Source organism: Pituophis catenifer, unplaced genomic scaffold, assembly GCF_029215685.1.
Source record: "Pituophis catenifer annectens isolate HBS135680 unplaced genomic scaffold, rPitCat1.0.hap2 SCAF_62, whole genome shotgun sequence".
NCBI classification, from domain to species: domain Eukaryota; kingdom Metazoa; phylum Chordata; class Lepidosauria; order Squamata; family Colubridae; genus Pituophis; species Pituophis catenifer.
In genome coordinates this window covers 181,932-187,163 of record NW_027256942.1, presented here as the reverse complement: position 1 = coordinate 187,163, position 5,232 = coordinate 181,932, and the positions used below count along the sequence as shown (strand labels likewise).

General features: G+C 49.3%; 1 pseudogene; it reads left to right on the top strand.

Moving 5' to 3' along the window:
- The first annotated feature begins 3,248 nt into the window (after nt 1–3,248).
- LOC139326600 (peroxisomal membrane protein PEX14-like) lies at nt 3,249–4,710 on the top strand (annotated as a pseudogene).
- The last annotated feature ends 522 nt before the right edge of the window (nt 4,711–5,232 follow it).

The window sequence follows — 5,232 nt, the reverse complement described above, 5'->3', positions numbered from 1 at the left end:
ATAAATAAACAGAGCCGGGGCTCTCCCTCCCTCCCTCCCTCCAAAGGCAGGAGCCCGTGTCACGGGGATCCGAGAAAAAGTCTCTTAAATTGAATTTCTGATAGCATTTACGATACCGGTGAATGATGGGGGCGGGGGGGGTGGCATTTGCTTTTCTGCATGCAGAGGAGAGGGGGGGGCTTTGGAGAGAGGGGGGCTTCCCCAGCAGAGGTCGGGAGTAGCCTGGGGTGGGGGTGGAGAGGATTCTTACATGGGAATGACTTCTGGGTGCTGCCCCCAGATATGCCAGGGAAACCCGGAGCACGAGAAATGAAACCCTGTTTGAGAAAGGAACCGCTCCAAGGTCAAGTTAGAAAAAGGCTGGAGGTTCCTGAGATATCTAGAATATAGAATAACAGAGATGGAAGGGACCTTGGAGGTCTTCTAGTCCAACCCCCGGCTTAGGCCGGAAACCCTACACGAATCCAGCCAGCCCATCACGGCCTCCCATCAGTGGATCCAGGAGCAGTGGTGGGTTCCTCCCGTTTCGGCCGAGCCGGGTAGCAGTGACGATATGACATCACCGAACCGGTTCTCCCGTCCCCGCATTATTCTTACCTTTTATTTGGCCCCACCCCCAATCTATTGCTGCCTCCTGAGTCCCAGCTGATGGGCTATAAGGAAAAAAAACTGTTTAAACTCTTGCCGCGGGGCTTCAAAGGGCCGCCCTACAGCTGATCAGTGGTAAAAGGTAGTTCGGTGCGTCCAAAAACAAATGAGTAGACTGGTGCCTGCAAAAATAAATGGGTAGACCAGTGCCTACAAAAATACATGAGTAGACCAGTGCCTGCAAAAATAAATGGGTAGACCAATGCCTGCAAAAACAAATGAGTAGACTAATGCCTGCAAAAATAAATGGGTAGACCAGTGCCTACAAAAATACATGAGTAGACCAGTGCCTGCAAAAACAAATGAGTAGCCCAATGCCTGCAAAAATAAATGGGTAGACCAGTGCCTACAAAAATACATGAGTAGACCAGTGCCTTCAAAAACAAATGAGTAGACCAATGCCTGCAAAAATAAATGGGTAGACCAGTGCCTGCAAAAATAAATGGGTAGACCAGTGCCTACAAAAATACATGAGTAGACCAGTGCCTGCAAAAATAAATGGGTAGACCGGTACAACTCTGCAAGCAGTTAAAAGCCTGGTAGACCAGTACCTCTGCTAAATCCTAAAGAATTGTCACATGACCATCAAGCCACACCCACAAAATAAGTCACGCCCACAGAACCGGTAGTAAAAAAATTTAGACCCCACCCCTCTCCAGGACCACTCGCTGCAAGACAAGAGTTACCCTAACACAATCGAAGAAACGGTGGAACGGAAGCATTAAAGAAAGGATACAAAAGGAGGGACCGAATGAAATGCAAACGATGGAAACGAAAGGGTTTTTTTTTAATTGACTTAACATAACGAAACCGTAAGGCACGATTTGGTGGCTTGGGGGCTACGACGCTGAGTTTGCCGATCGAAAGGTCGGCAGTTCAGCGGTTCGAATCCCTCGTGCCGCAAAACAGGGTGAGCTCCCGTGACATCCCACGGTGTGTGTGTGTGTGTGTGTGTGTGTGTGGAGGAGGCGGGGTAGCCAAGACTTCCGTTGTATGGCCTTTGTGGAATGGGAATCGGATGAATCCGTGACCCCGAAATCCCTGCCCTAAATAAATTACAGGGAGTCCCTGACTTACGACCGCGAGCAGGCCCAATTTCGAAGCAAGACGGTGGTTAAGGGAGTTTGCCCCGTTTTGCGACCTTTCTTGACCACATTTGCTAAGTGAATTCCTGCAGTTCTGAAGTTAGTAACGCAAGTTGTTAAGCGAATCTGGCTTCCCTATGAACTTTGGCTCGTCGGGAGGTCTCAAAAAGGGGATCGCGTGAGCCCCCGTCATAAATACCTGCCAGTTGCCAAGACTCCCAATTTCTATCCCGCGACGGCGGGGAGGCTGTAAAAAAAGTTTTAAGCGTGAAAAAAAAAATCATCCTAAATCACTTGTTTTCAGTGCCATTCGAGCGGTTCACTAAACAGATCGTTGTAAGTCGAGGGCCACTTGTAGATGGCACCTTTGAGGTGATCCACCGCTCCTTCCCGGATTTCCAGAAACGGGAAACTGCCTGTTATCCGTTCAGATGGTCCCGTCTGTCCAGCGGTCTCTATGGTTTCTGCCCTGCAGCCGAGTGGCCCTTCCTTTCCTCTGTACCAGCATCTGGAGAGGACTTTTTTTTACTGGGCAGTCGGTTTCCAACACCGCATTTTTCTTTTAAATGCCCATAGATGTCCTTCCCTGGAAGCTATAAAAAGAATTTTGTGTGTGTGTGTAGTGGATCCTGCGATGACTTACTTATTTTATTTATTTATTTGTTCGATTTATATGCCGCCCTTCTCCGGAGACTCAGGGCGGCTTACAATGCGTTAAGCAATAGCCTTCATACTTTTGTATATTTTTACAAAGTCAGCTTCTTTCTTTCTTTCTTTCTTTCTTTCTTTCTTTCTTCCTTCCTTTCTTTCTTTCTTTCTTTCTTTCTTTCCTTCCTTCCTTCCTTCCTTCCTTCCTTCCTTCCTTCCTTCCTTCCTTCCTTTCTTCCTTCCTTCCTTCTTTCTCTTTCTTTTCTTTTTTTTTTTTAAATTTGATTTATATGCCGCCCTTCTCCGGAGACTCAGGGCGGCTTACAATGCGTTAAGCAATAGCCTTCATACTTTTGTATATTTATACAAAGTCAGCTTCTCTTTCTTTCTTTCTTTCTTTCTTTCTTTCTTCTTTCTTTCTTTCTTTCTTTCTTTCTTTCTTTCTTTCTTTCTTTCTTTCTTTCTTTCCTTCCTTCCTTCCTTCCTTCCTTCCTTCCTTCCTTCCTTCCTTCCTTCCTTCCTTCCTTCTTTCTTTTTCTTTTCTTTTTTTTTAAAATTTGATTTATATGCCGCCCTTCTCCGAGATTCAGGGCGGCTTATAATGCGTTAAGCAATAGCCTTCATACTTTTGTATATACCTGCTTAGTAGGGCTTTCGGTGGCCTCCTAAGTGGTTACTTATTGCATAATAATAAATAATTGTTATTTATAAGTAACCTAAGTGGTTACTTATTGCAGTGATTCATTTATTTATTTATTTAGACATAGGAGTAATTGAACAGCGTCCATCTCAGAAAAATTTTTTTCCTTTTCTGTCTTAAAAAAAAATGCAAACCTGCATCCTTTTTTTCTCCCCTTTCTTCTCCAGAAGACAGTTTCCTCCTTCGCCATCAGCCCCCAAAATCCTCTCCTGGCAGATTCCGGTGAAACCCGCTTCCCCTTCCAACCCGGTGACCAACAACCACAACACCAGCAGCGACATCTCGCCCGTCAGCAACGAGTCCAACTCCCCTTCGCCCGTCAAGGAAAACCACAGCCCCGAAGGGACCAAAGTGGGCTGCCACCTCTTGAGCCCCGCCGAAGAAGGGGAGGCGGTGATCGACCTGACGGGCCAGGTGCGGATGGAGGTGCAAGGGGAAGAGGAGAAGCGGGAGGAGCAGGCCCGTATAGAAGAGGAGGAGGAGGAGGAAGAGGAGGACAACCGTCCGGGACGAGGAAGATGTCCAGACCGAGGATCGACGAGGAGGCGACGGGCAGATCAACGAACAGGTGGAGAAGCTGCGGAGGCCCGAAGGTGCCAGCAACGAGAACGAAATTGACTAGATCGGGGCGCTCACGGCCCCCGCTGTTCTCCCCCCGCCCATTTCGATCTTCCTTCGCCAAGGCTCCGATCGCCCCCTTGCCTCACTTCTGTGGTTCGCCCCGATCTCACCCCCGCCAAGCAGGTGACGGGCCCTTCTCTCCCTCCCGGCAACCCCGTCCCCAGCTCCCCTCCAGGTCTCCCCTCATTCCCCCCCCCCTTCCCCCAAACTGACTCCCGCCCATCCAGCTGCCTACGCAAGCACAAACGTTTCCGTTGGCGGGGTGGGGGAGACCCCCCCTCGTTCCCCACCCGCCCTTCATCTCTGGGGAAGGGGGGGGCTTCTGCCCTTCCTCCATCATCCTCTTTATTTATTGCGTTCAAAGGATGCTTGCGCTGCTTACGCTCTTGGCTTTCAAATTGATTTCTTTGCAGAAAGCTCGCTGGTGACCAAGAGACAGTTTGGGGATTTCAGGCCCGTGGCAACCCCCTTTCTTCCCCCCCCCCCGCCCTATTTCTCGCACTCCTTTCTCCCCCCCCCTCCTGCTTTTTCTACCATCGGAAGGTCTGGGGACCTACCTGAAGCTCTTCACGGGTCCCGTTCTCGCCTGAAGAGACCCTCTCCCCCCGCTTGCAATGGTTCCCCCTTTCTTCCTTGCGGGGCTGGGCTGTGGCCGCTGGGGCTTCCTCTCCACCATGGCTCCATCCTCCCCAACGGAGCTATTTCCATCTTTCCCTCATCGATGGGGGCCTGTGTGTGTGACACCCCCCCCCTCTCCTCTCCTCCTCCCCGCCTTCCCGTCTTTGGCCCGGTTGGGTGGAGAAAAGAAACCTGTGGCGTCGTGTCCTCGGGTGTCGCCGCGGTGTTGGTTTCCATTCCCGTCATTAAAAGAGCCTCGAAACCCAGTGACAAAACATCGCGAGCCTCCTCTTATTGCGCCTCGCCGAGAGGACCCAGCGAAACGTGCTCATCTGTGTGATCATGTATAGAATTCCAGTATAAAATATGACTGTATATAATTGTAATAAATATGAGTTACCACTGTTTCACTCTGGGTGGTGGCTAGTCTATATCTGTCTTTCTTTCTGCCTTTCCTCCTTTCCTTTCCTTTCCTTTCCTTTCCTTTCCTTTCCTTTCCTTTCCTTTCCTTTCCCTTCCCTTCCTTTCCCTTCTTTCCTTTCCTTTCCTTTCCTTTCCTTTCCTTTCCTTTCCTTTCCTTTCCTTTCCTTTCCTTTCCTTTCCTTTCCCTTCCCTTCCCTTCCCTTCCCTTCCCTTCCCTTCCCTTCCCTTCCCTTCCTTTCCTTTCCCTTCCCTTCCTTTCCCTTCTTCCCTTCCCTTTCCTTTCCTTTCCTTTATTTTCCTTTCCTTTCCCTTCTTTCCTTTCCTTTCCTTTCGTTTCCTTTCCTTTCCTTTCCTTTCCTTTCCTTTCCCTTCCCTTCCCTTCCCTTCCTTTCCTTTCCCTTCCCTTCCTTTCCCTTCTTCCCTTCCCTTTCCTTTCCTTTCCTTTATTTTCCTTTCCTTTCCTTTCCCTTCTTTCCTTTCCTTTCCTTT